Raw genomic sequence first — 9,469 nt, forward strand, 5'->3', positions numbered from 1 at the left:
ATTTACGTTTTATTTCTGGAGACCTCTGGAGATGAGAAAAGGACACTGATGTTTACCAACATTGTTATATACGAGGCAATGTTCTAGATCCTTTAGATACTTTATTTCATTTAACTTCTCCACAGTATTATTATTACTACCACTATTGTTATACTACTATTATTTTTAACATGTAAAACTGGAAGCTTAGGAAAAAAAGAGGCCTATGGTCACATTCTTTGATTCAAACTCTTGTCTTACTAACTCCAAAGTCCATTCTCCCTGTTTTACCTCACAGTGAGTGCCTCGTAGTCGGAACTCTTCCACCTCAATTTGGTCTGCTCATTGCAATATTTAACAATTCTACTACCAACACCGTCCCCCTAAATCAATAGCTCATAATTGAGAGTAATTTTGTCATCAGAAGACATTTGGCAATGCTGGGAGACGTTTTTGGTTGTCACAATTTGGGGCAGTGAAAACTGGCAGGTAGCTGGTTGAGTCCAGGAATGCTGCTGATCACCCTGCAGTGCACAGGACTGACCCCACGACAAAGAATGATCCCACTCCATTGTCATCAGTGCCAAGGTTAGGAAGCTGTGGCCTAAGTCTTCCATGCTTCTTAATTCCCTCACCCATCCCTGTATTTTCTTGTTCTGGAAATTTTTGCCTACCTTCTGACAATCCATATTTATTTCTAGACAATTAGAAAAGCTGAATAATTAATGTAATCTTCTCATTATGAAACTTTCATTAATATATTTTGTAGAGGTGATTGGCTAGACACTGCACAATGAAATAGATCTGTTTCTTTCTATTAGGAGCTTATAACCTTAGGCAGGCTTCTTTACTAAAGCCTAGAAGAGAAGCCAGCAGGAATACAGCTGTGCTAAAGTCACACACATCGTAGGGAAGGCTTTACATTCTCAGAGGTTAATGAGAAAAGGAAAATGCTTTTCAGGTGAAGAATGGAGGGTTATGGGGAGGGCAGTGCCATATCCCTTGGGGGAGCCAAGGAAGTCATCACCTTCTCCCTGCTAGGTGTAGGATAGCCACGTGGAGGATGCAAAATTTCAGAACCTACCAACAGTAGGAAGAAATTTGTCCCGGGGGCAGTGCCGGATGTACACTGAACATACACAATGCCAATACATACAGGTATGCACATATTTTTTCTTTTACACCTTGTTTTTGGTTTTACTAATGAATAATCCTGCAAATGATCTAACTCTCTCTTGTCCTTTGCTTTGCCTGTGTAAACACAGCAACAAGCAAACAGTAATTCAGTTATACCCTGTACTTGCAGCCCTCTTAATTGTTTCAAATTCTTTAAACGAAAAGCTAATATTTATTTGCCATTTTTTACAAAACAGCTTTATTTGGGACATACACTCACAATCCTCCAAGAACAAATAGCTGTATGGATTTCCACAAGGCCCAAAGCAAACATAATTTATGGAACGACAAGCCTCCCAAATCCTGTATTCTTAGATTTCTAATTCCGTTAAGTGTGGCTTTAATATGCAGTCTAAGGCCGTTCCTGGTTGCATTATCTCTGAGCAGCCACAAGAGGGAGTCTGAAGAACACAATCCTCTGTGGAACCACGATTCCAGAAACCATTTCCTTTAGTCCACAGCAGAAGCATCCGCAGCTTCCTGTATTCTAAGCGGACGAAGAGACCCTTAGAACAGTCACTTGCAGGTCCTCTTAACGTTCAGTTTACTCGGAAGAGGGAGAAAGGGAGGTTCTGAAGGTTCCTAGAAATTTCCTGTCCTGGGTTTGTAAACGATGCCTGAGGGAGGTTTGGCAAAATCTGCTCACACAGGCATTGGGCTCCATTTGATTTTGCTGAATTTTTACCATGCCAGAAACGGCCAAGGCTACTGGGGTGACTCGGGGTTTGAGTGGATTCATCACTCTAAGTTTGATTTTTCCACAGTGATTCATTTCCTTCAAAAAGGATCTTGATGGTTTAGTTTGCCTTTGGCATTTTCAAAGGAAGAGAAATCAACATTCTCTCTTTTCTTTCAAAACAGAACAGGGAATGGAAATCAGAGCCCCAGGTCTCCTCCCCTTGCACCCTCACTCTGTTTATGTGCTGTTGCCACAGGTGGGTGTCCTTCAGAAAGCTCAAGTGCATCCAAGAATACTCAGACAATTTCTATCAGGTAGGGCACTCAGGAAAGAGGACACTGATGGAATATTGGGGTCTCGTAGGACAGTAGTTCTCAAACTTGGGCATAGATCAAAATCACTCAGAATACTTCCTTGTTCACAGAGCTCAGTTTCGATTCAGTAGGTCTGAGATAGGGGCTGAGAATTAGCATTTTTAACAAGTTCTCAGGTGATGCTGAGGTTGCAGTTTGGAGAACACACATTGAGAATCACTGCTCTGGGGAGTATTCTATAGTCCCTAAGATTTCTCCATAAATCCTGAGAATGGGGCCTGAGAATCTGCAGCACACTGGTCACAGTAACGATGTGCTCCCACGTAGGACTGGTGCCTGAGATTCTGATCCCGGCTTCTAAGGCAATGACAACTATTCCCCACTCACATCTCCTTCCAGACTCTAATGCTCCATGAAAGCTAGACTTCTGAATTGAACAAAATCTTCAGACTGCTTCCCCAGAATTCTTCAAACCACTGAGCTTCCCTGCCACAACGTCTCACAACCCTGCTGATGGCTGTGGCCTCTGTTTTAAAATCTGAATGCATAGGAGGATGTATAGGCAAATGCATTCTCTACCAAGTGGATGCAATTTGCTAGAGTTTTATGGATTGACTCAATTTATGGGTGACCTTGACAAGTTACTTAATCTCTGGGTATGTTCTATAAAATGGGAACAATAGCTGCGCTTACGGATGGGTGCGTGGGTTGAATGACCTAATGCTTAAACAGTGATTAGAACAATGGCTCTCACATTGTTCTCAATAAATATTAGCTATTACTGTTACCCTTCACCTTCACTTCTAGTATCGATTTCCTTATCTGGAAACTTGAACTAAAAAGCCTCTCAATTTCTGAGAATATATTCCTGTGCTGTGTTATAGGAATGTTGGAAGTACGATGGAGTTACCTTTAAACCTTTCACCTGGCTGAATGATATGGCCTGACCACCATGCAGAGGTCAGTGACCAGGTGTAAAGGTCAATTATAATTTCCAAACCACATAGCTTCTTCCAGGTTTATTAATTTTGAACAATCTGTGGTGCTGACCGTATGACCTTTGTAGCAGGTTAGAACTTACTTGAAACCGTTATTCTTTCTGTGTTACAAAATAACAGGAGGACAAATAGGAAATGTGGTCCTGGTAAGATCAATGTGCTCCTAGCACACTGCTGTGTAATTTGGGGCAATGTATTTCATGTGCCTGTATCTGTTCCCTGAGTGATAAAATGGGTTAACAATTAAAAGCTGCTTCAGGATTACCAATCAGGTTTTCCACATTATATGACTAAGTATTGTTGAATTACAAATGCTCCTCAACTTACGGTGATGCTATATTCTGATAAACCCATCATAAATTGAAAATATGGTAAGTAAAAAATACATTTTTTACCACAATAAACCCGTGATGAAGTAGAAAACTTTTAAGTCAAACCATCCTAAGTTAAGGACCATGTGTGCTTATAAACTTTAAATAAATATCTTTTATATGAATTTTCATTTTTACCTTTTAATTTCTCAAACATTTATTTACTGTATAGGTAGTATTGTCAAGATGTAAAATCCAACATGTTGAAAGGGTAAACAAGGAAAAACAAGCTTCCCTCCATACTCATCACCTGCCTACACAGTCTCTATCCACTGAGACTTCGTTTTTTCAATTAATAGACATTATCTATTTGAGCAGTTTTATATTTACATAACAATTGAGTGGAAAGCACACAGAGTCACCATATACTGCTGCCCCACATAAGCACAGCTGCCCCCTCTAGTTTCAACATCCCACACCACAGTGGGACATTTGTTACCATCAGTGACCCAGCATTGAGACATCATTATTGGCTGAAGTCCACAGATTACATTAGGGTTCACTCTTGGTGTTGCATGTTCTGCGGGTTTTGACAAATTTATTTTGACATGTATCCACTATTAGAGTATCACACAGAATAGTTTCACTGCCTTAAAAGTCCCCTGTGCTTCAGCTACTCATCCTACCTTCACATTAAAGCTCTAGAAACTTCTGATCTTGGTACTGTCTTCATAGTTTTGCCTTTTCTAGAATGTCATATAGTTGAAATACTACAGTATCTATCCATTTCAGATTGGCCCTTTCCACTTAGCAATATGCATTTAAGTTCCCTCCGTGTCTTAACTTACTCATCTTCAAATTCGTCTTCACCCTATTTCTATTCACCTATTCAAGGACATCTTGATTGATTTCAGGTTTTGGCAAGTATGAATAAAGCGCTGTAAATAATCATGTGCGGGTTTTTGTGTGGATATAAGTTTTCAGATTGAGACGTTTAAAACCATAGCTCTGAGATATAAGGAAATCTTAACCACTTGGGACATAGGACTGCCTTTTATCTCTCACATGCATCTTGTATTGAAGTTGGTTTCAAGCAGCTAATATGATCACTGCCATAGTGTTTTCAACAAACATTTCTTAAAACATGTATCCTTTAAACATTTTCTTCTCTAGGCTGACTCAGTAAAATATTGGTTAGGATGCTCTCCCCACCAAGAAGCTGAGGTGAAATTGAAATGTTACCTGTTTGATCATCCTCTCTTGCCTCTGGATCCAGATAAGGCTCTCTACTGATGACATAACCATCATCCCAGTGTTCCCAAGTACATAATCTTCTGTCTGGCTGGCCCATCCTCAGCCACACTCACCATATCTACCTCCCAGCTTATTCCTGTATCCATGGCTATGTCACTCAATATCCTTATTGCTATTTCCCTTACTTAATAAAAGCTGCTATCTTCCTCCCCTACCTTCAGAATATTATACAATAATTTGCCTGTAAGAGGTGTTTAGTAAACATTTATTGCTAGCACAAATGTTGTTGACACTGTTGCAGATAAGAACTATTTGACTAATCAGATTCTGTATCCCCTTGCATGAAAGATGCAGATTCATAAGAGGCACTTCTGGAAGAATAACAATAGCTATCATATTTTAATATTCACTACATATTAGGCATAATGCTAAGCGTTTTCACATGTTACCTCACTTATCCTCATCAAAATCCCTATTTGTTATTATTACTCTCATTTTACGTATAAGGAAACTGAACCTTTGCAAAAATAAATAACTTGCCTGAGGACCTATGCAAACAGCCCATGTACTACAAGAATTCCAAGATGTATATCAGGACCTATGGCATGCAAAACCCAAACAAATTTTAATTGATCTCACCTGTCACATTGAAGTGAATTATTTAAGTCCTTGTCAATATAAATTTGAGCTTCTGGTTATTTGGTTAGTGTTTGTTTTCCTCCAAAGACTGTAAGCTTTGTGAAGTTAGGGACTGTTTTGCTACATATACAGATGGTCCCCAACTTATGATGGTTCCACTTGCAATTTACTGACTTTACCATGTGTGAAAGTGACATGTATTCAGTAGAAACTGTACTTTGATTATGCATACAACCATTTTGTTTTTCACTTTTAGTGCAGTATCCAATAAATTACACGATATCTTAAACACTGTATTATAAAATAAGTTTTGTGTTAGATGATTTTGCCCAACTGTAGGCTAATGTGTGTTCTGAGCACATTCAAGATGGGCTAGGCTAAGCTGCGATGTTTGGTAGGTTGGGTGCATTGAATGTATTTTCAACTTAACAATATTTTCAATTTAAGATGGCTTTATTGGGTTATAACCCCATAGTAAATTAAGGAGCTCTTAGCAAACTGGCCCATCATAGGTATTTTTAATCTATAAATGACTTTAGCCTTCCTGTGGGTCAACAAATTCATCTCTTGACACATCAACCCTGCTGAAAAATAAGGCATTTTGGAACCTGATATGAATAGTCATCACAAGGAATGTATTATTATCATCTCCTAGAACCGTGGTACCATTCCTATGTTTCATTCTTCAGGTTAATTTCTGGTATAGATCTTTGATGGAGAAAAACTGGGTCTAGTGAAGCATATTTTCTAAATGATTTGTGCAATATCAAGACCTTCACATCTATTCTTAAAATTCTAACCATACTTATGTGTGCTGGTTGCTGGGATTACATTATTGTGCTTACCCATAAATTATCAATTTTAACCCAGGAAGGAAGAATTTATGTTCTCACAGTTAGTGGCTCAATGTATATATGAACCAAAAATGGCTATTAGAGATTTGTGTGCTATCACAAAGGACAGTGGAAGCAAAACCGGAGTGTATTATTGTACTCTTTTGAAAAGCATTGTGTTTTTGCTATTGACTTCCTATTGCTTAGAGTTTCAAGTTTTAACTTCTCAGCCTGGCATTCAAGAAACTCCATCTGATGACCCTAGCTTACATGCTCACCTTTATATAATAGTCCTCAATAGGGCCTCTGGGCTGCTGAAATGGATTCCGCTGTCCCTGTCTTATGTCAGGGTCATTTTAATCCACACCTTGCTCAGATAGCATGATTTGTTCACTTCTCTCTCTATCCATACTTTCTCTAATTCCTCAAAACCAAGAATGCAGTTTTCTCGATGACTTCAATATATACTAGGAACTTGATCGCAACTTAGCGGTGTGAATAAGGGCTCAGATTCTGATTTGGGTTGAAACAAGTCTTCATTATTTGCTCTCTAGGTCGTCTCGAGGGAGTTACTAATTTCTCCAAATATAGTGTCCTTATTTGCAAAATGTAAATAGATAAAATTACCTTATAGAATTATTAAAAGAGTAAATTAAACTTTACATATAAAATGCTTAACAGTGAACACACAGAAATCAAAAACTATAGATTGTTTTGAATTCCTTTAAATTATTTCAAATGTTAGCTTTGTAAATTAGATTGTAATTTCTTGTGTTAGAACTGAGATTATAATTTACATTTTGAATAATCACAACTGTAATTGCTTAATACATTCTTTTAGACCCAAGTAATCGGAGAATAACATGAAGTTAAAGGAAGATGTAAAAACTTTGGCATATGGTTCTCCAGTCAAGTCTGCATTATACTTCAACCTATTATAGTCAGGAACACAAGAGGAGGACTGCTCTATTAGTGGTGGTGATGGAGTAGGATTTTGTGTTGAATTTTAGTAATGTGAGGTTCAGGAAAGTATAGCACCTTCAATAAGAAGCCAATGGGGAGTAGGATTCACAGGTCTGGCAGTGAGAGGAGAGACAAGAGCTGGAGATACCAACTTCTGAGTGGTAATTGAATCCATAGGCATGCAGAGTACCACCTGGGAGGGAAATGCAGCATGCAAAACAGAGAGGATTTAGGAGCAAGGATTGTAGACTTGCTTATAGGCTGCACAGATGATGATTAGTTTGCAAAGAAAGTGAAAGAGCGAGTAGAAAGATAAAAGTAAATCAGTGGTAACACTGTCCCCAGTAGAAGAGAATATGAAGAAGATGGGCATGCTTGATGTTGCCAAGTGCTTCTGAGGGGCCAAAGAAGTGAAGGCTATAACAAACATTGTGTTTATCAGCAGGAGGCCACTGTTGATCTTTGTGGGAGCTCTCAGAAAGTTATTTGAAGTAGATCAAGAAGAGAATGGGAAACAAAAAAAATAGAGACATCAGGTAAAGAAAACAATTTTAAAAATTACTGTTAAAGAGTGAGTAGAGACCGGCACAGGGGATCTAGAAAGAAATGTGAGCTTTATTAACCTTTTTCAGGGGAGAGTTTTGAGCATTAGTAAAAGCCAATAGGGAGATTACAGATCTGTTACAGGTTGAATTGGTCCCTCTATATTCATGTATAAAAGTCCTAACCTCCAGTACTTCAGAATGTGACCTTATTTGGAAATAGGGTCATTGCAAGTATAATTCATTAAGATGAGGTCATACTGGCTTAGGTTGGGTTCTAATCCAGTATGACTGGTGTTCTTTTAAAAAGCTGAAATTTGGACACAGAGATGTTTCCATGGAGAATGCCACGTGAAGATGAAGGCAGAGATTGGGGTGATGTTTCTACAATCCAAGGAATACCAGAGATTGCCAGCATTCCACAAGAAGCTAGGTGAGAGGAATGGAATGTATTCATTTTCACAACCCTAAGAAAGAACTAATCTTGCCAACAACCTTGATTTCAGACTTGAGCCTCCAGAACTGTGAGACAATGACTTTCAGTTGTTTAAGCCACCCAGTCTGTGGTACTTTGTTCTCACAGCCCTAGGAAACTGATACAAGATCATAGGAAAAAGATGAACATACAAAGGATAGTTGATGGTATGAGTTCCTCAGAAGGTAAGAATGGGATGCAAATTAGTAAGAAGGCTGATAGAATGTAATCGATGTGGGTAGACCTATTGTTTGTTATTGAAAAGGTAAAGGATTTCTCATCTGATGGCTTCTATTTTCTCTGTTAACTAGAAGGAGAGGTGTCTAATCAAAGTGAAGAAATACAAGGGGGAATTTTGAGGATCTAAGTGAGTTGGCCTCAGGATTCAAGTCATTCATAATCTGCTCTCTTGTGTAACTCTCTTCAGCACCAGCTGAAGTCACAGAGAAGTAAATAGCTGAGTCACTCAGTGCTGGAGTCTAGCAGGACAAGACAACTAAAATATAGAGCATCGAGAAATGTCACTGAAACAATATCTTGTGGAATCTAAGCCTACAAGCTGGGTTTGAAGGATACGGTTGATGGTTTGAAGATGCTAAAGGAGTCCTAATAAGTTTGCAGAATGGCAGGAGAAGTTGAACAGGCAAGAGAGGAGAGAGATGTGGTCATGGGACATCTGATGATGGGTCATGACAAGTCTCAAGACATGGCTATTGGAGCAACTAGACCAAGCCAGGGAAGGGGAGGAGCACAAAAAAACTGTGAGGCATGGGCCGTAGATTACTCAACAAATAATCATTGAATGTTTATTATGTGCCAGACACTACTCAAAGTGCTAGGAGTAAAATTGTAAACTAAACAGGCATAAATATCTACCTTGCAGAGCTTCCAGTGGAAAGTGTCAAATAATGAAAATATTATTGAATATGTCAGATCTGTAAGATAATAGTGCATTGGAAAAATTAAAATGGTGGTACTAGATCTGTGTGTGTGTGTGTGTGTTACCATGTTAAGAAGGGTGGTTGAGTCATACTTCCTGATAAAGTGATATTCTATTCAAAACAGGTGAGAAAGGAAGCTATTTTCTTGTCTGGAGGAACATTTCAGAAAAGGAGAAAGGCAAATAAAAGTCCTGAATCCATATACACAATTCCATTCTAGCTCTTTTGAAATAAATGGGTGTCTTTCAATGTGATTGCCAATATTTCTATGAGTTTCCTCACAGAGGGTGGCCTCAGGAAGATTCTCACAGGGGAGGCCTCGCAGATGTCCTCACAGGGAAACCACACAGTATCCTCACATCTGT

This window comes from Macaca mulatta, chromosome 8 (genome assembly GCF_049350105.2).
Source record: "Macaca mulatta isolate MMU2019108-1 chromosome 8, T2T-MMU8v2.0, whole genome shotgun sequence".
Classification (NCBI taxonomy): Eukaryota; Metazoa; Chordata; class Mammalia; order Primates; family Cercopithecidae; genus Macaca; species Macaca mulatta.